We start from the raw sequence: 19,380 nt of genomic DNA, 5'->3' as shown, positions 1-19,380 counted from the left end.
TTGATTTTTTTTTTTTTTTTTTTTTTTAGAGAGAAAGAAAAGGAGAGAGAGATAGAAACATTGATGTTAGAGAGATGCATCGATCAGCGCCTCCTGCACACCCCCTACTGGGGATGGAGTTCAAAACCTGAGCATGTGCCCTGACCAGGAATCGAACCATGACTTCTCAGTCCATGGGACCGACACTCAATCCACTGAGCCACACTGGCCAGGCCGATTACCTGTTCTCTTTAGAACATATCTCTTTTATACGATTTGGGATAGAAGAGAAAGTAAAAGCATGTGTTCGATCCACCGTCTTGATCCAATCTCTACCTATTATTTTCTTTATTATCTCTATTATCAAATAATACAAATTCAATGTGAAAAATTCAGAGAATATAGAAATAGACAAAAAGTGAATGTTTCTTATTGTATCAGATTCCTCTAGTGACCTGCCTTACATCCTCTTGGCCTCACCTATTGATTTTAGCTAAAGCTGGGTAGACTTCCTCGTTGACAGCATCTATTTTCAGAGCACATTTTCCTTTCTGGCCCCAGAACACTTACGATGCTGCAAATTGCCTGTTGGCAATCTGGGGTGGTGGTTGAGGGGGCAGCCCGTTGACAATCTCCCTCATATCAGATAATTCTAGAAGGTGTTCTATACTCGTCTCAGGAAGTCCCTGCCGAATCAATCTCTGTTGCCCACAACAATGACCTCAATTATCAACCCTTACATCAGCTTTCCCTTCCTTTCTATTTCACTCTCCCAGTTTCTAATTCCTTCTTCCTGGGATCTGCCATTTCCCCCCTCATATGACAATGCTCTTTTCCTCTTTACAGGTGTACCTCGGAGATATTGGGGTTCTGTGCCAGACCTCAGTAAAAAGCAACTATCAAAATAGAGTCGTAATCTTTGGAGGGTCTTGCCATCGGTTTGTAAAAAAAAAAAAAAACGCAACACGTGCAAAGCACACAGTAAAGCAAAGCACAATGAAGCGGGGCATGCCTGTACTTCTAAACTCTCTCCCTGAGTTCTGATTTATCATTTCACTGTAACTCTATTAAGCTGTAAAGCATTTGGAGATGCTGTCAGGGTAACAGGCTCTGTAGAGAATGAGGTTGTATTGAATTATTTAGCTTTCAGCTAAAGTGGAGATAACTAAAGCAGCTGAGCTGGTTCGTAAAATCCTGGAGTAATCTGTACACTGAATTGGTGCTTTTATCATATTAATTTTTTCTCGTGGTTAAAAATTATAAAATTTAAGGCTACAAAGAAATCTGTGCAACTTTTCAGTTCAGTCCCACAAACCCATAGCAAAGGAATGATCCGTTTCATGAGGTATATAATTATGTAGCTGCAGAGCTGCAAGTCTAAGGAATCATGAATTTATTTAATGTTATTTCACACAAGGCTTCTAAAAACATAAACATAATTTCTCTCCTTTCTTCTCTTTCAAAATTAGATCAAGAATTTCTACTTGAGATATATGATCATCTCAGCTTTTGAATTTGGCCTATTTTTCTTACCAGAATTCGGTTCTTAAATTTTTTTTTTTTTTTAATGAAAAAGACCTTTCTGTTTCCAACTCGGTAATAAACAACTGTGTTCTTAAATGTTATCAGAAAGGGGGGAATCACTGTTAATCTAATGGATGACCACAAATATTCTTTTATCTTCCCTGTATTACAAGTGTCTCTTGAGAAATCCAGCATAATAAAGGCCCCACAACAGGGAGTGCATGGGAGTTCTGTGGCTTTGTAATATCTGCGGAGTTTGCCCCACTTAGCACGTCTCCGTGTTTGAATGCTCACACTCAAGAAGTGTTGCTGCAGCAGGAAATAAAATATCTTTGTGAATGTTCAATATATAAACTAAGCATGCCCATCTAGCAATTAAGCACCCTTTTCCTGGTGAATCCTAGAAAACAGCATTATTATACTCCCAAGCAAACAACTCGGGAGTAAAACTGTTTTGTTGTTAAGAACGCCAGGCAGCAAAGTTAAAACTCGTTTCTGCATCTGTGCCCTTTTAACCTCCAAGTCATCTCCATGATACCTGAGATTATCTGGGCTGATGACTCGTGAGAAGCCGACCCAGGCACGGTGGGTAGAGAAGGACCACCGACCTTTATTGAATAATGATTTCGTATCGCACGAAAGTCACGCAAATGGACTGCTTTACAAGCTGCCCATGTTCTTCTGAGAGTCTTTCTCCCAAGATGATTCGGACGTGACTTGGTTCCTCTCTGGCACCATTGGTTCTAGTGTTTCTTGGGCTGCTGCATCCCACACCACCCAGTTTACAGTGAGGAAGACCTGGAGTCAGTCTCGCCTGGAGACTGGAGGCCGCCCAGGAGGTGCGGGTGGGCTGGTGTGGCAGCTTGCCTGTTGATTACAGTCCCTGCAATGTGCAAGCGCCTTGGGACTGCGGACTGCCCCCGCCAGCTTTGCTGAGTCCGCTCCAACCTCACCAGGTTGTCAGACAGAAACCGGCTAGGAGTGGGGGCCTCCGGTCCAGTGCCGACCCCTGTCCTCCCAGCGTCTGCTCTTACCACCAGGGGAAGAAACCCGCCCCGCAGCGAGCAAACACACCAGCCCCCAGGAACAATCTGTCCCACCCAAGACCGCCGCAACGGGCGCGCACTGCCTGGGTGCCCGCCTCGCCCACCCTACGGCCTAAGCGTATCTTTTAGCATCTTAAAACACCTGACTGTATACAGTGAGGACGCAGAGCGGGAAAGGCTGAAGGGCTCATTTTCGTGGCCAGGCTAGCCGCCCCGGGCTCACGAAGTAGGCCCGAACTGCAAAGTCAAACCCTTTTGCCCGCAGCGGGGGGCTCGGGTAGAGCGCGGTTTGGGGAGGTAAGCGATTATGGGGCGCTGCAGCGGCTCGGAGCACTGGCGTCCTGGGCCTCGGCTGCCCGCCGGGAGGCACAGGCCAGTCCCGGGAGCCTGGCAGAGGCCTGGCAGGTGCCCCGGGGCGCGGCGGCTGATTGGCAGGTGCGGGAGTGGGTGGAGAACTTGGGGGCTGGGCCTGGCGCTGGGGGAGGCTGCGGCCCCGCCTCCCCGCCCCCGCCGCGGGACTATCTGGTCCCGGCAGCAGCGATGTCCCCCGGCAGGAATGTCCCTCCTCAGATAATGTTATTTATATCTCTGGGCGGGTCCGCGGCTCGGCAGCACCAGGCGCCCGGCGGCCACTGTGCCAGGAGCCCCGCGCTGCCCTCCTCCCCCTGCGCCGCCGCCGCCGCTGCCGCCCCCGGGGTCGGGCTGGCCGCCGCTACAGCCCCAACGCAGGTGAGTCCCCTGAGGGCCCGGCGGCCCGAGGGGGTTGGGTGCGGGAGCGGATGCGCGAGGCTGGGGCGCGCGGCGCGAGCGCGGAGGAGGAGCTGGGCCCAGGGGGCGCTAAGACGCGCGGGTCTCAGGAGACCGGTGGGGACCCTGCCCGGGGTGTGGGACGTGGGGGCGGCGCGGGGCCCGAGAGGCCCCTGGTGGCTGCCGCAGCGAACACCCCGGGGCGCGGGAATCCGCGTGGGCTTCGAGAGGCGCTAGCTTTGGAGAGGCAGATCCTGGAGCGTCGCCCGGGGGCGCAGGGAGGGCGGTGAGGGGTTGCGTGTCCTGGTCCTGGGCTCTTTCCTCTAGGACTCCGGATTGGGGGAAAGGGGGTTGTCCCTAGCCTGTCCGACCTTCGCGCTGCCCTCTTTGCTTCCCGCCGCAGCCGGCTTTCTCAGCCCTGGGGCTGCTCGGATTCTCTTCTGGGGAACTTGGCAGTGCGCTCCCCGGGCAGCCCCGCGCCCAGTCAGGGAGGGCAGGGCAGCCGAGGGGGGCGGCCCTTGGGCGCTGGGAACAACGCGGAGAAAGTGGCTGGGTGCAGACCCAGGGAGAAAAGATCGGAGCGCCCCAAGCCATACTCCAAGGACCCCCACCCTCCCTCTCCCAAAGAGTTTGACTCCTGCAAGCTGCTATGGTCCATTCTACTCTCACCGCCTCACTGGTGTCTCTTCAACAACGTAGCCCTGAGAAATAGCAGAAAGTGGAAGAAATAACGAGAGCTTTAAAACAATCCCCAACTCCCACCAACTCGCCCAGATTTCCAAGGGTGGGGGAGTGGCTGTGGGCTTGAGAACTGTTTCCGTGACAACGAGCCCTAGGTCGGGCCTTGATTTATAGCCTATTAATATCCAAACCACTGTTTTCAACGAGCAGTTAGCAGCTCACTGCTTAATTCGCTGAAGGAAAATGAAAAGAAGCCACTGTTTTTTAAAAATGTTACATGTATCTGATGGGCGAGTGTGTGTGTGTGTGTGTGTGTGTGTGTAATATAGTGACAGTGTTTTATACCAAGAACTGTGGGGAGAGGCTAGGCTGTCACCTCCAGGTAAGAGGCAAACTCCACAGCCGAGAGAGAGTCAATATCTATACCTCAGTTTCTAAGGAAGGCGATGCAGGTGGCTCTTGAGTGAAAGGAGTCTGCAAATCAAAATCTTAGGCACCTAGGTACTATCCACTGACCTAACCTTAGCCTCACAAATGATTCCAAATTTCATTCTAGAATTCCCTCTTTGACCACCTCCCACCCCCATGACCCAGGACAGGTCATCTAGTCTAGGGTGAGACTTACTCATTTGCTAGGAGCCCTGAGTTTCAGAATATCTTAAACTTTTTTTTTTTTTATCAGTGCAAAAAGTTAAGTGTACTGAACATCCATCATTCATAGCTGGTCTTGTACATGCCCAGAGGCCGTGGGCCAATTAGGGAAAGGAATATTAAGTTCACATTGAAGAAGAGCCCACCAGCCTTGAAACCAACTGACTCCTCAGGGGCGGGTCCTTTATACAGAACTTGATCAAACTCTGGAGTAAAGCTCAGCTGAAGGATGTAAATCCTACTTTATGAAAATGTAGCCTTTGGACCCCTCAGTTGTTGCTCTTAGCTTTATCAGTGGCTCAGTTGCAATGACTGGGGAGGAGCCAGTTCTGTTAATCCTGAGTTCTCAGAAGACTCCGAGTCTGCTCGTGGAACTGAAAGCACCTGAAAACTCCCAGGCATCCAGGATGGGCTTTGTGGCACAGGCATATCAGGTTTTCCTGAGTGGCTTGCCCAGCTGAGGGCTGAGATACCACCTTTTGCTCTGGTTGTTGCTTCTTCCAAGTGTTCTGATGGCGTCCTCTAGCAGAACACCTGCTAGATGATTGGCTTTGGGGTAGGTAGAGATATGGCAGGAGGCAGATTCCCACCTGGGATCATATCTGACAAAATGAAAATGACTATTTTAGGCAAACCAGGTGTGAATGAAAGTTTTGAACTAAAGTCAAAATCAGACAGTTCTGCCACAGTTCTGGAAACAGACTGTTTTTGGTTAATAAAAATAATAGCTTTCTTTTTTCCCTCCCTGTCTTGTAGGTGCCAGTGCCCAGCTTGGTGCCTGGACACTAGGTTAACCTTTATTGAACGAGTGAGAGAATGAATAAATGAATGCTTAGAGTTCTCTTTATATTATTGTATTTCATTGTCACCGTAACTCTGCAAGGTAGCTCATATTAGCAGCATTTTACAAGTGAGGAAACAGGTTCAAGGAGATTAAATAATTTGCCTCACATTACACAGCTGAGGAGAGGGGGGGGCAGTATTTAAACTCAGCTGTTTGGTTCCACCCTCTTTTTAAGGTTAGACATTTGGCAGGGGACATAGCAGTACTAGTTGGAGAGATTTGGTTGTAGGATTGCTTATTAGCTTCACGATCATTCGCTCTCGAGACTTCGGGTAATCTGTTTATGTCAGAGGAGCTTTAAAATATTACCTGAAGATAGCATTGGACACTTACTTGCTCAGGGGTGTTTAGCCTTGCCTATTACGTTCAGGTCATTGTTTCAAGGACAGAACTGTAATTTTGGCAGTCGTCAAAGCATGGATTTTTTTAAAACAGATTTTCCTTTCAGTCCTGGAAGTGGCCAGGAGGGCTTGATGATGTATGAGGACAGTGTGATAGGATAGAGGATGACTATAAAAAATTAATGAGACAAACGCTATTGGAGTAGGAAGGGACCTTGGAGGTCACGGAGTCCAGCCTTCTACTTGTGTAGTTACTTGCTTAAAGGTGAGACCTAATTGCAGTTTACCTGGTTACTTATGTGCAGCTATGGTACACACCTTCTATACTTTTCATTTTTCCCATTTCTTTCCTGTCTCTCTTTTCAAGGCCAAAACTGAGTTTATTTCCTGGAGTTCTGCCTAATCAACCCCCTGAAGTTTGTTTGTTTGTTTTTTCCTTTGGGGGAGATTGTGAGAGGGTTTATTGTAAAATTCAGTAATTTCATCTTAGTAAAATCTTTTTTTAAAATGTGTTGGAGATAGGCAGAAGTGATGTCAGTGAGCATTAAATGTGAAACTGTTCCATAACCTCCCCGTTACCTGTTAGGGTTACAGAGCTGTATATTTTTACACAGGAGGTATGAACATTATTATCTTGAGACAGTACAAATCTCAAGACCAATAGTTATGTGGCATTTCTGGGGCCATGGGTGAAAGAAAAGACTTTAGGGAGTTATTGGGACTATCAGATACCTGTTTAATCTAAGCTCAGTCAAATCAAAATCAAACACAAAATTTTACCCTCTACCCAATACCTGAAAAGGTAGGAAACATGAGCAGTGGAAGGTTTAAAGTGATATAAAGTATTCTCTTCATTATCCATAATATTTTTTTTGTTGTTTTGTTTTGTTTTTTATAACCTCAGACCTGCAGATTAACATTTATAACTTGACTTGGGAGGACTAAGAGTGAAAACAATTGTGCTATGTGGGCTGATAAGAAATTTGATTTTATAATGAGGATGGGTAGTGAAGTTCATGGATACTGGCTTTCAAAACCATATGGATATTACGAGCCAAATATTACTGTGGAAAGAAGTATTTTGTTTCAAAAGTAGGTTGTATTGACTCAAATTTTTACAGACAGCTCTTTGGGTACTCCTCTATTTTAGATCAGAAGTTCGGAGAACAGTAAATGCAGTGGTCTGTGTGTCAGAATCATTGTGTAACATTTGCTGGGTTTATCACAAAGATGCTGCTTTCCTCTGACAACCCCAAAAGGCAACAGTCACGTGGTTTTGTCATGGAAATGGTGATAGAGGGAAGGTGTAGGAGGCAGTCAGGAGAATTCACTGTCAGATCTGGCTCCACTCACTGAATTGTCAACTCCCTTGATAAATATTTAGAAAATGTCATAGCATGTTTCCTTTTGTTGCTGTGCTTATTTCTTAATTCACAGCCAAAAGATCCAGTTCTTGCTTTTTCAGCCAGCTTGAGCTGAATATCAAGCCACCAGGGGACCCCAGCCTTACAGCTCACGCCGTGTCAGAGGCAGTCATAGACAGAAAATGCTTTCTCTGTGGATTGTCTGGCTAGCTTATGCCATTCCCAGACCATGTTTGATTTTTCTCTTTCCTTCTTCCAGTGTCAGGCAAGAGTATGAAACCGTCTTCTTCCTACCTCATGAGATCTTTTCAGGCTTTGCCATAATGTTTAATTTCCACACCATACCTGTGCAGACCTGGCCAAGGGTATAATTACAAAAGCAATTAAAACCCAGATGTATATTGTGTTTGCAGTGGGGGCAAAGTGGGGCTTCCTTTTTTCCTTTTATTTGAATGCTATAAATTTAGCAAGTAAAAAGCTTCAGGCCTAGAAAAAATAGACTTTGCATTGAACTTGGCTCAGATCACCCAGGATATTTATGAAAAGAATAACAGGGCGCCTTGACAGTTAAAGAACAATAATTGCTTTGAATTATAGTCAGTTTAGAAGTTTCCACCATCATGAAAAAGAGCAGAAACCTGGATAATTCTGAAAGGGAATATGTTGAAAATCATTTTCATTTGTACCAGACTTAAATATGAGTCTGTCTCATTTGAGAATTCACAGTACTTCAAATAAAACAAAAGATACTCGAAAGACATAACTTATGAGGTTTGGAAAGCAGTCCCTAGCCTCATTCTGTCCTTCTGCTCAGTTCCTGCCTTGTTTCCAGAGGCCCCCCAGGAGTGGTCAGTCAATTTCACCTTCCATCAAAAATTCTCAGAGTGGAAAAGTAAGAAAACGCCTTTCATAATGCTGACTCTGGGCCATAAGTCATGGAGAGTTAGAACTGGAAAGGCCAGAGAGAGCCTTCTGAGAAATATTCAAAAAGAGCAAACATTGGGTGCCTACTATGTACATTACACTGTTACATTCTAAGGACACAGAAAGGGATCAGATGGAGACCCAGTGGTTTGGTGGTTCACCAGGACACCTGAGAGAGTGCCTACAGGAGGAAGCATCTGGTTCGGGTTGGGAGAGCCTAAGATTTTTCTAACAGAAGAAGGGAGGATGGGTGGGGATGCAGTGCTAGGCATTTAGCCCCTAACAGACGTGCAATAGAGCATGATTAGATTAGGGAGAGAGGACTAGGTGCGTGTGGCTGTGTAGGGCATAGCCCAGGAAGAGGCTGGAGATGTGACCGGGAAGATAGTTTGGGTTCAGTTTGTGAAGAACAATGAAGGTTCAAGTTGAAATCAATGAAGGTTTAGCAGAGGAGGAACCCAATTAGATCCTTGTTCAGACAAACCTTACCAGTGGCAATGAAGGAAATGTGAACTAGAAATCAGCTAGTACAAGGTGATGATCACACAGGTGATATATAATACACTCAGTTTTCAGGATGCCTTTGTATATGCACCATCTTATTTTATTTTATAATGCCCGCATGAAAAAGCAAGGAAGACCTCATCATTCCTACTTACAGTCAAGGAAACAGGATTGGATAGGTATCATGATTTTCCCAATGTCCCTCTAGTAGATCGTGGCAGAACCTGACTTTGACCCAGTTTCCTAGTTCCAAGGCTGGGGTTTTGTCCAGATCTCCTCAATAGAGTAACTGAATATTCTAGGCTTTCTGGTTGGGACAGTGCTTGCTTGCTTTCTTCAGCAGAACTTTCAGTCCAAGTTTATTGGTTCTGGAAAGAGGGAGGAGGAAACATGTTACAGTGTTTACTCTTTTTTTTTTTTTTTTAAACTCATCTTTATTGTTGAATGTATTACAGATGTTCCCCCCCTTTTTTCCCATTGACCCCCTCCTCCCCAATCCTGCCCCCTTCCTGCCTTCCCTACACTGTTGTTTGTGTCCATTGGTTATGTGTATATGCATAGAAGTTCTTTGGTTTATCTCTTCCTGCCTTTCCTCCCCCCTTCCCTTTGAGGTTCATCAGTCTAACAACCATTTGTACTGCTTAATTCCTTCATCTATTTCACCCAGCCTCCCAGCCCCCACCCATCTGGCAGGCAACAAAAAGTTCTCTATATCTATGAGTTATAGTATTTAATCTTTAGCCACAAAACCTCAAGAATGGCCCTCCAGACTGTACATAGATGATGTCTCAAAGCAATGAATTAGCGTCAAGCATGCAGGTGGATTCCCAGCATGTCGTAGATAAATATTTCGGCTTTTCATTCCCTTATCCCAAATTTACTGAGCAGCATTATGCTTATGTCTCATTTTGGGTTTCGAAAATCTCTTTTTGTCCAGTGATCTTGAGTGCCTTGATTTGTACTTATTTCAGTCTTCAGCAACTATTTATTAAACTCTCATTTATTTGCCAGACATAGGCTAGCCCGGGGGATACAGCAGTGTACATGACAAAAGAAAGTCTGACATCATGAAGCCATGCTCTAGTTGGGTGAGACAGGTACTAAACACAACAAACACACGAGTATGTATCATAATTTCAGGTGATATAAAGAAAAAATAAAGCAGTGTGACGTGAAAGAGAGGTAGTTCTATTTGAGGTAGGATGGATGGGAAGGGCCTCTCTGATGAGTTTTCATATGAGCAGAGACCCAGTGAAGCAAGGGGTGGGAAGAGAGGGATGTTTGGAGAAGAGATTCGGGTTGAGGTCAAAGGCCCTAAGGCCAGCCCACCACTCTGTCCAAGGAGTGGCCGGAAGCCAGTGTGACTCCAGTGAGTGAGCCGGGGAGAGTGCAGGAGTCGATGTTAGAGAGGAAATGGGGTCTGGGTCACGGAGGCTGGCGGTTATGCAAGGGCTTTGGGTTTTCACCATGCGGTAGGAAGCCACTGGAAGTTGTGGGCAGAAGAATGACTTGTTCAGATTTGGATTTTATGAAGATCTTTCAGACTGTCCTGTGGAGGATTTACCATAGGGGACAAGAGTGGAAGCAGGAAGTGGAATGAAAGCTATCGTAGTGGTCCAGGTCAGAGATGATGGACCAGGCTGATGGTGGTGAGTAGTGAGATGCAGCTGACCTCTGGATAGATTTTTAAGGTAGAGTTGATGAGTTTTGGATATAGAGGATGAGAGCAAAAGGATAAGTCAAGGATAACCCAATTGGTTTTGGTCTGAGCAACTGGACCAAAAAGCCATTTACTGAGCCAGGAATATATCTTGTCAAAGGTACTGTGGGATATTATTTCTGATTTTTGTTTTTTATTGAGGAGTTTATTTGGAAGAGCTTCGGGCAGACTTTTCATTTAAATGCACCCAAAAAAAGGTGTTTTATTGTGGGTGACTCATAACATCTGTTTGATTTGAAGTAAAGCCTTAGATGTGTAGCTAGTTCTGTGACAGAGATTCAGAGACGGTACAAATAAGATTGAAATATATTTCACTTATAATTAGAAATATTTAGAATTTGCTGGTTAGAGCCCAGACACTATTTAACACTTTCTATTGTCATAGTTTTAAAAACTTTTAAAATTATAAAATGAATTCATGCACTTGGTTCAGTGTATCCACACTGTATAAGGGTATACAATGAAAAGTAAGTCTTCCTTCCCCTACCGCCATCCTACTCCTAAGAGGTTACCCATGTCAACAGTTTTCTGCATATTTTTTAAGAAAAATTCAGAGCAGATGTCAGCGTATGGCCTGAGATATTTCAAAGTCGTAGCTTTAACCTAGCCAAAGCACATGTTTGTTTTCATTTTTGTGGCTTAGTGGCTCTCAGGTATATACTTAAGTGGCCTGGGGTCCAGCTTTCTAACCATTAAAGATCTTCCTCTCCAAAGCCATCCTGCACTAGAACATGGTGTACATCATATAACACCCCTTCTCAAACAACTCTGGTGGTTTCCCTCCAGGTAGAGATGGAAATCATAACTCATAAAGTTGACTTTTAAGAGCCATCATAATCTGGTTCGAATCTCTTTTTCTATCCTTATCTCTTATCACTTTCCATCATAAACCCTCTACTTGAACCAGGTTTTTCTGCTTCTGCTTACTGAGTCCTGAACATTTCTCCCAGATTGGAGTGGTTTCCATCCATCTTCCTGGAACCCTCCAGCCCCCAGTAATCTCTCCCTTCTCCAAATTTGTTAAAGAACTAATTACATGTACTACTTAATTGAACATAATCATAGACTTCTTTTATGATTATTTAATTTTTCTGGTGTTCATCTATTATTTGCTCAACTAGATGGCTCTCAAGGGCACAAACTGATTTATGAATATTAGTTGTGGGTCTTACATAAAGCCCTGCCTAATTCTTTTGCAAATAGAAGTTCAATTAGTAATTTTTGCAATATGTACTTTGATGATCATCCCCTAATGGGGTGGTGCTTGTACATGAGGATTATGTTAATTAAAAATTGTCAGGTGATGGCTTGCCAACAAAGCCACCTTCTTAGTGGGTTATGTAGGTGCCCATTTCCAGAAAATGGTACCTGTCCTCCTTTGGATAAATGTGCCTTTTTAATGTGCCTGGTCTCATGCTCTTATCCATTCTCATATGGCATTGCATCTAAATGTCAGAAACAAGGTGTTTTCATTTGCCCCTAAATGACCAAGAACAGTTATTTAATGAGCATAGCAACCACACAGTTTTAAAAACATTACATTTAAAAACATAAATGTATAACAAAATTTGCCATATTAAGTATTTTAAGTATTCAGTGCCATAAATTCACGCAGTTGTTGTGTAACCATCATCACCATCCATCTGTAGAACCTCTTTCATCTTCCAAAACTCAAATTCTGTACCCATTAGACACTAACTCCCCCCACCCCCCAGCACCCGGCGATCACGGCTTTACTTTCTATCTCTATGAATTTGACTGCAAGGTACCTCATATGAGTGGAATCATTGTCTTTTGTGACTGGCTTATTTCACTTAGCATAATGTTTTCAAGGTTCATTCATGGTGTAGCATGTGTCAGCATTTCCTTCCTTTTTAAAGCTCAATAACATTCCATTGTATATACTTTTTACATTTTGCTTATCCATTCAGCCGTTGGCAGACAATAAGTTGCTTTCATACCTTGGCTGTTGTGAGTAATGCTGTTGTGAACCTGGGTGTGCAAACATCTCATTAACACCATTTCACTTCTTTTGGGTATATACTTGCAAGTACATACTCTAGTATATTGCTGGATCATACGATAATTCTATTTTTAATTTTTTGAGAACCCAAACCATGCAATTCTAATATTTTTCCTGGTGTTTGGCATCTCCAAAGGGAAGGGCAAAATCTATTAACATCCTCACCTTTAATGAGCATGGCAACCACACAGTTTTAAAAACATTACTGTTTTAAATGATCATAAATGTATAACAAAATTTGCTATATTAAGTATTTTAAGTATTCAGTGCCATAAATTCATGCAGTTGACCAAACTGAACTTCAGAATTGTTTGAGAGCACCATCATTTGGGGAGAGTTTGTCATCAAAGTTCTTATATATTAGTTTTCCTATTTTAAAATGTTAGACTTTTAGAGGACAGGCAGGAGATGTTTAATTTGCTTTGTAAAGCATGCAGCCCAGACTCAGGTGGGGAAGGGTATAAATATTATGTGATGATATATTTCAGCCAAAATATCTCCTTGAGCTGGATGACAAGAGTCTGGGTTGCTTCCAGCTCCTTTTCTCTTGCTGTTTGCCCTTGGGCAAAGAACTTCTTCTTTCTCTGACATTTTTTCAGAGGACGTGTGTGTGTGTGTGTGTGTGTGTGTGTGAGAGAGAGAGAGAGAGAGACAGACAGACAGACAGACAGAGGGAGGGAGAGGGAGGGGGTGAGATGGTACCTTACTATTTATTATCCTTAAAAACTTATTTGCAGATTTCCTTTAATGCTGAAGTGTTGCCTCATGTTTGTAGCCTTGCCTGACAGCCCCTTGCCCTCTCCCGGGCCTGGGGGAGCACTGAGTGCTTCCTCCTGTGTATTTTTGCAGCACTTTTCTCATTCCTTTGTTCAGAATAGATCATCTTGTTTTCTGATTGTCAGCTTGCCTTCTACACCGTTAGACCACGCTTCTTGTGATAGGGAACTGGCGCTTGCTCACGCTCACTGTCTCTGTCTCTCTTTCTCTCTCATGCCAAGCATCTAGAGCAATGTTTGGTACATACAGGGGAGTGGCTCAAAAATAATTATTGATTTAAAAAAACAAAAGAATGACTATTTGAAATGATATATAATTGACTTTGTATATATCTTAACTTGGAAATGAAGCATGATTATAATAATGAGTTGTTGTAATAAGTCAACATTTATTGTGGGCAAGGCACTATGTTGAGGGCTTTCATGTGTATTTGTTATTTCTATTATGCTAATTTGACAGATGAGAAAAGCGGGCTTAGAGAAATGTATGTACTCAGGATTCTACAGTTAGAAGATCAAAGCTGGCCTTGTGTGTTCTAGAGCGCTTGCTTGCAATCTCCGCACCCACCCTGTGTGGGCGAGGGTCAGCGATCTGCAGCCTTAATTCTAGGACTTTCTCCTTTCCCTTTGATCTTGCATCTTTAATGACCTGAAATTAGAGGGGTAATTAGTTGTATACCTGTTTATGTTGCTTTATCTTTGCAATGATTTAACCTAATAGGCTCAAATCCCCTCATTAGTTTTTAATAAATAATTAATGTTCTGAACTCGACTTCTGACATAGTTCTTTGACATCTGAGGATGAAGATGCTAATTAGCACTGCATAGTGTACTCCCTGTCCTGAGGCAGCTCTCCAGGCTGCCGTACATGCTGTGTAAGAAGAGGCCTGGTACTGTCACAGGCGATGGCCGCCCTCCAGACCCAACTCCTAACTTCTCCGCAGTACTTGACTGTTAACTGCTCTCTTGCTATGAAACTATACCCGCCCTTGGCTTCTAGGACCTGGGCTCTCCTCTTTCTCTCCCCGCTTTCTTACCATTGCTTCTTCGTGTTTGCGTTTTTCTTTCTCTGCACCAGCTTTAAGTTGTTGGGGTTGCCAGTGCATTTAAATCCTTCTCTTTAGCTCCAAGCCCCCACTTCAGTTCCAGAGCTGCCAGCTGTCTCCATTTGGTTGTAGCCAGAGGTCTCAGACCCACCTTGTAGCAATGGTACCTCTTGACTCCCTCCTGCACCCCCACACCTGCTTGTGTCTCTGTTTTCAAAGCTTGGTTCCTGTTGTCCCCAACCTCCCAAGTAAGAACCTCAGCAACGTTTTTGGTTTTTCTTCTTTCACACTTCCACATCCAGTTGGCTGTCAACTCCTGCTCATTTTTTTTCTCTAAATGTTTCAAACTAGTTCCTTTCTTTCAGTGTCTACTGTTCTTCTGTTTGAATATTTGGCCTTCCTTTCTAATGTCTCTACCTTTCTAATGCATCTCACACCCTGACCTCAGAATTATTTTTAAAAACATGAGTCTGACTGAGTCATTTAGCTGCTTTAAAACCCTTAGTTGTTTTCCATTTCCCCGCCATAAGGTTTAGACAGGCAGGCAGGGACCTTCACAATCTCTTTCAGCTGCCCTTCCCAGCTTCACTCCCTCTCCGCTTACCCTGACTACTGGAGACGTGATGGTGTACACTCGGGGTGCATTTTCGTGCCTGCGTGACGTTGCTCGTGCCCGGTTCTGGACCTGAAATATCTGTCTCCCTTTCCTTGGCCACAAACTCCTCCACATGTATCGTGAAGGCCCTGCTCAAACATAACCCTTTGGTGCTTCCCCCCTTCCCTGTCCCAGGAAGACGCCCACTCTCTCCTCTGAGTTCTTTTCATTTTAATCCTTACCCAAGGATATTTTTTCATTTATCCTCAAATAGAGTGGGAGGGAGAGAGAGAGAAACATCAATGTGAAAGGGACACACTGAGTGGCTGCCACCTGCACGACCCAACCAGGGCCGGGGACAAACTGCAACCGAGGTACATGCCCTTAGCGGGAACCGAACCCGGGTCTCTCCGGACCACAGGCCGACGCTCTAACTGCTGAACCAAACTGGCCAGGGCTCCTCTGAGTTCTTAAGCTGTCACTTTTCACATTGTCCCCTTGTTGGTCATGTACAGGTCTGACTCTCCCCTCGATTATGACTTCCTTGAAGAAAGGACATTTGTCTGGAGCCCGTGGGGACACAGTGTTTGGCTAATGTGCGGTGCTCAGGAAATGCTGGTTGAATTGGGTGATAGGGGAAGTTTCAAGAATATTCAGTGCCTAAAATAATCCCCCCTCGTTGACCTGTAGAAGATGATGAAGAAGGGTTAGTGGGAGGCACTCACTGTCGATGGGCGAGGATGAGGAGTAAAGAGGAAAGCTTCCAACCTGAGTGGAGGTTATCTTCCCGTTTCGAATTCCCCAGTTGCTTTCCATTGATCAAAGGGGAAAGTAACAGTTGGTTTTTAACTTGCTACATCAGAATATGTCTGTTGCTAGAAAAATTTAGTTATTCTTCCAGAACACAGTCCCTCCCACCTCATTTTTCAGTGAATGTTTGAGGCTGACCCTCAGAATGCAGCTATGAAAGGCGCTTTGAGTGGGAGCTTGAGACCATATACACAAGATCTGTTTTATAATGGTGAAGAATTCCGGGAGACATTTCAGAAGAGAGACCCAAACCCCCTGTGTAGAGGTGTTGTTCTTTCTGGGTGCATTTATCCTCTTTTGTCTGTGCTTAAGGCATGTCAAAGTAGAAAGTACCTTGGGCACTATTACAGCGCTTATTAGTTGGTTTGTCCTGCCCTCGTTTTTGCCTTACCCGGATAAAAAGTTTCACCAGTGGCTGGACTCACCAGAATATTGCTTGCTCAGGCCTCTGAGCATGTTTTGTTTCTTTCAATAAAACTCTCTGTCGGGAATACACTCCACTGCAATCTAACTGCTCTCCCCTTTCTCGGCGTGCTGTGCGTGATGATTGATAGGAGCTGGCTTTTGGCCTCTGGAGGTGGTGAGTGGGACTGCTAGGCCTTTATAAATATGTGGAAGGGGCTGCGGTGAACGGATGAACGGAAGGCACTCAGACGGTCCTCGAAAAATGTGCTTGTGCAAGGGACCCGAGGGGGGAAAGACAAAGAAAGGGACTCCACCAAGACAGCTGAAGGCTCTGGTGAGTTCTCAGGGACATAATGAGGCTGGTGGTAAGCAGACAACAGTCAGCAAACTCCATCCAGGGGTGACAGTGAGACAGGGTCAACTAATAGTTTCTGGAGGTTCTAGAACGCAGCAGATGCCAGTGGCGGTTTTACTATGTTGAGGAATGCCAGGCGCCATAGCAGAGGTCACCAGCGGGCTGAGTGCTGGTTCATGGGCTGGCTGCTTGCTTTTTGAGCGAAGAGTCCTTTTTCTTTTCAGGGTTGGTTTACTTTGCAGTAGTTAGCTGTGCTCTGACCTGGGGTTTCCTTATTTAAAATCTGGACTGCTACTGTTAGGGCCAGTGGACCAGCTCGGCTTTGCAAGGTGGTTGTGTGTATCCTGTACATGCTTTCTGCCACTGCTAGGAAATCCTGATGTCCAGACATTCAACTTAAGGCCTAAAGCAGGAGGGAGCCTCAGTGTGGGAAGTTATCTGAGGGTTGGAGGTGTTTACAGCCACAGAGAGTGAGATGCTATGGTAGAACCAAAGCAACCTGTTCTGGGGCGGGAAGTCGGTACCCTCTGCAAGGGGGAGACCTGTACCTATGAGGACAAATGAGGTTGCTTGCATTCAAAGCTGTGTGAAGTCCCTTTGCCCAGGAGCCTGGAAAAATACCCGACTGGCCAGTCGCTGGGGGAGCTTGGTGGGTATGTAGCAGAGCGGGCAACTCGGTTCCATGCCCTCAGTATAGCAACTCCATCAGCAGCCTCGGTTTAGCTCCTCTCCCTGCTTCTGACCCAGAAAAGGCTCAGAAAATGACTGCAGTGAAATGCATCTTCAAGGTGAAGCTTTCAGTCCAGGTGGGGAGAAGGATGTGGAGTTGATCCCAAGGGTTCAATACTTCCTGAATGTGCTGGGAGTGAGCTTTGTTTATGCCCTGACCCAGAGGAAGTCACTTTACATCTCACCCTGCTTCCACAAAGAGTGCCCTCTGCTTGTTTTGCATAATAAGCCGGTGGCTCCTCTGCGGAAGAGGCAGGGGATGAACTGGGAGCTATAAAACTCCTGGCGTCATAATTCTTTGCAAACCGCAGAGTCTGGTGAGCAGTGTGTGTATTTGGTGAGCAAGTAAGCATTACAGTCCATACTTGGTTTCTCTGTCGGTAAAATGGTGAGAGTGCTTTCTTAAAAAGTGAAGAAGATAAAAATGAAATAGTGTATATATTTTCCTTTTTTAAAACCCGACACTTAAAGCATCAAAACATCTCAGAGAGAGATGTTCTATGGATAAAATGGACTCAGAGCTTCTTGCAGACATTGTCCAGTAACCCTAGAAATCTGGGAAGAGCGTCTGGTTCAATTCCCCTAATTTAAATAAGGGAGATCCACAGCGGAGAGTGATTTGCCTGAGGTTACAGAGGGAGTTAGTTGCAGGACTCTAAGTGGAACCCAGGCCTCTTGATCCATGACCTAGTCCCTCCTCCCTCCCTGTCTCTCCCCCTCCTCCTCCTCCTACAGCTTTTATTTATTTATTTATTTATTTATTTTTTTATCCTCACCCGAGGATATTTTTCCATTTTTTGTATAGATAGAGTGGGAGGGAGAGAGAGGAAGGGAGAGAGAGAGAGAAACATCGACGTGAAGGGACACATCGAGTGGCTGCCACCCGCACGACCAACCAGGGCCGGGGACAAACTGCAACCGAAGTACGTGCCCTTAGCGGGAACCGAACCCGGGTCTCTCTGGACCGTAGGCCGACGCTCCAACCGCTGAGCCAAACCGGCCAGGGCCTCCTACAGCTTTTAAAACAGGTTTTAAAAAATTATAATATGAATACATACCTATGGTAAAAATAATTCAAGTCATACAGAAGAGTGTAAATGATACTCCTAGACCCATTACCGGAGGTAACCACTGTTAACAATTTTTCATGTATCCCTCTAGATATTTTCTAAGCACATGTAAATATATACATATACATATAGATATAGGTATGTAAGTGTTTTGGTATAGGTATATGCATGTGTGTGTGTATACATAGCATACACACACGTATGTATGTAGGTTGTGATTGTTTATTTTTTTATGGCGTACTACGACTTGCCCTTTTCACTTCATGATGAAACACTTCAGAGGTCTTTCTGTATCAGGACACTTTCATTCTTAACAGCTGCACAGTGTCTTATACTCCTTCTATTTCTCCATGATGACTTCAGACATTTAAGCGGCACCATGGAGTTTGAGTCCTGACTTCATGATGCCAATGTAAGAACTCCTGTTTTACTGTATATGATCATCCAGGGAGGGGAATGACTTCTGACAAGGTCAAATGGTTTGAGAAATCTGAGCCTCTCCTGTTTCCTGCTACTTGGGACTTTAAGCGCCTTAACTCATTTACGTCTCACAGCAGTCCACTGAGTGAGAGATCATTCCCATTTTACTGACGAGGAGATTGAGGCTTGTCAAGCCAGCTTTCCTTAAAGTCACACAGTCAATTAAATGTCAGACTCCAGGTTTGAACCCAGATCTGCTTGACCCCGTGCCCTTTCTTGCCGTCTGAAATCTAGGACGCTAAGAAGAATGGTTATGGTGGGTCTGAGGCTAAGTGTTTTTCATAGTTTCTGAGTTCTCTTGGTTTAGACCTAGCTAAGGGTCCACTATGCACACAGCAATGGCATGGAGGACCAAGCAGCGGTGGAGCAGAGACAGAATGGCGTGGGGAGAAGGGACAGGAGGTGGCCACTCTACAGAACTCATTGCTGTCTGTTATGTGCTGGCTGTGTGGGAAGCACAGAGGTGGTTGACTAAGACACAGCTCTCTGCTCTAGAGAGCTTTATGGTTTTGCAATGGGGACAGCCACACGGGACACTGAGTGTGGCACACGGCAGAGCGAGGCAAGTGCATTCGTGGAAACTGCTCCACAGTCTGCGGGAAGCTAAGACTGCTTTGGGCTGGGGATCCTGGGAAGGTCACCTTCACTGAGGAAAGGCCATCTGAACTGCTTGAGATAAGTGCACGTTTTCCACGGGCCGAGTAGAGGGGAGGGCATTCCACAGGCAAATGGGGGCACGTGGGACATGATGAGTCTGGCGTGGCCA

General features: G+C 45.1%; 1 protein-coding gene across 1 annotated transcript in view; it reads left to right on the top strand.

Annotated features, from left to right (window-relative positions):
- Positions 1 to 3,222: 3,222 nt before the first annotated feature.
- Positions 3,223 to 19,380, top strand: part of SPTB (spectrin beta, erythrocytic) — a 124,225-nt gene continuing 108,067 nt past the window's right edge. The window contains exon 1 of the mRNA XM_036255806.1: positions 3,223 to 3,278. The gene's annotated coding sequence lies outside the window, so the exon portion shown is untranslated. The remainder of the gene's footprint in view (positions 3,279 to 19,380) is intronic.

Source organism: Molossus molossus, unplaced genomic scaffold, assembly GCF_014108415.1.
Source record: "Molossus molossus isolate mMolMol1 unplaced genomic scaffold, mMolMol1.p scaffold_m16_p_1, whole genome shotgun sequence".
NCBI classification, from domain to species: domain Eukaryota; kingdom Metazoa; phylum Chordata; class Mammalia; order Chiroptera; family Molossidae; genus Molossus; species Molossus molossus.
Note: the sequence above shows the minus strand (reverse complement) of the source record. Positions and strands in the feature narration are given on the sequence as shown.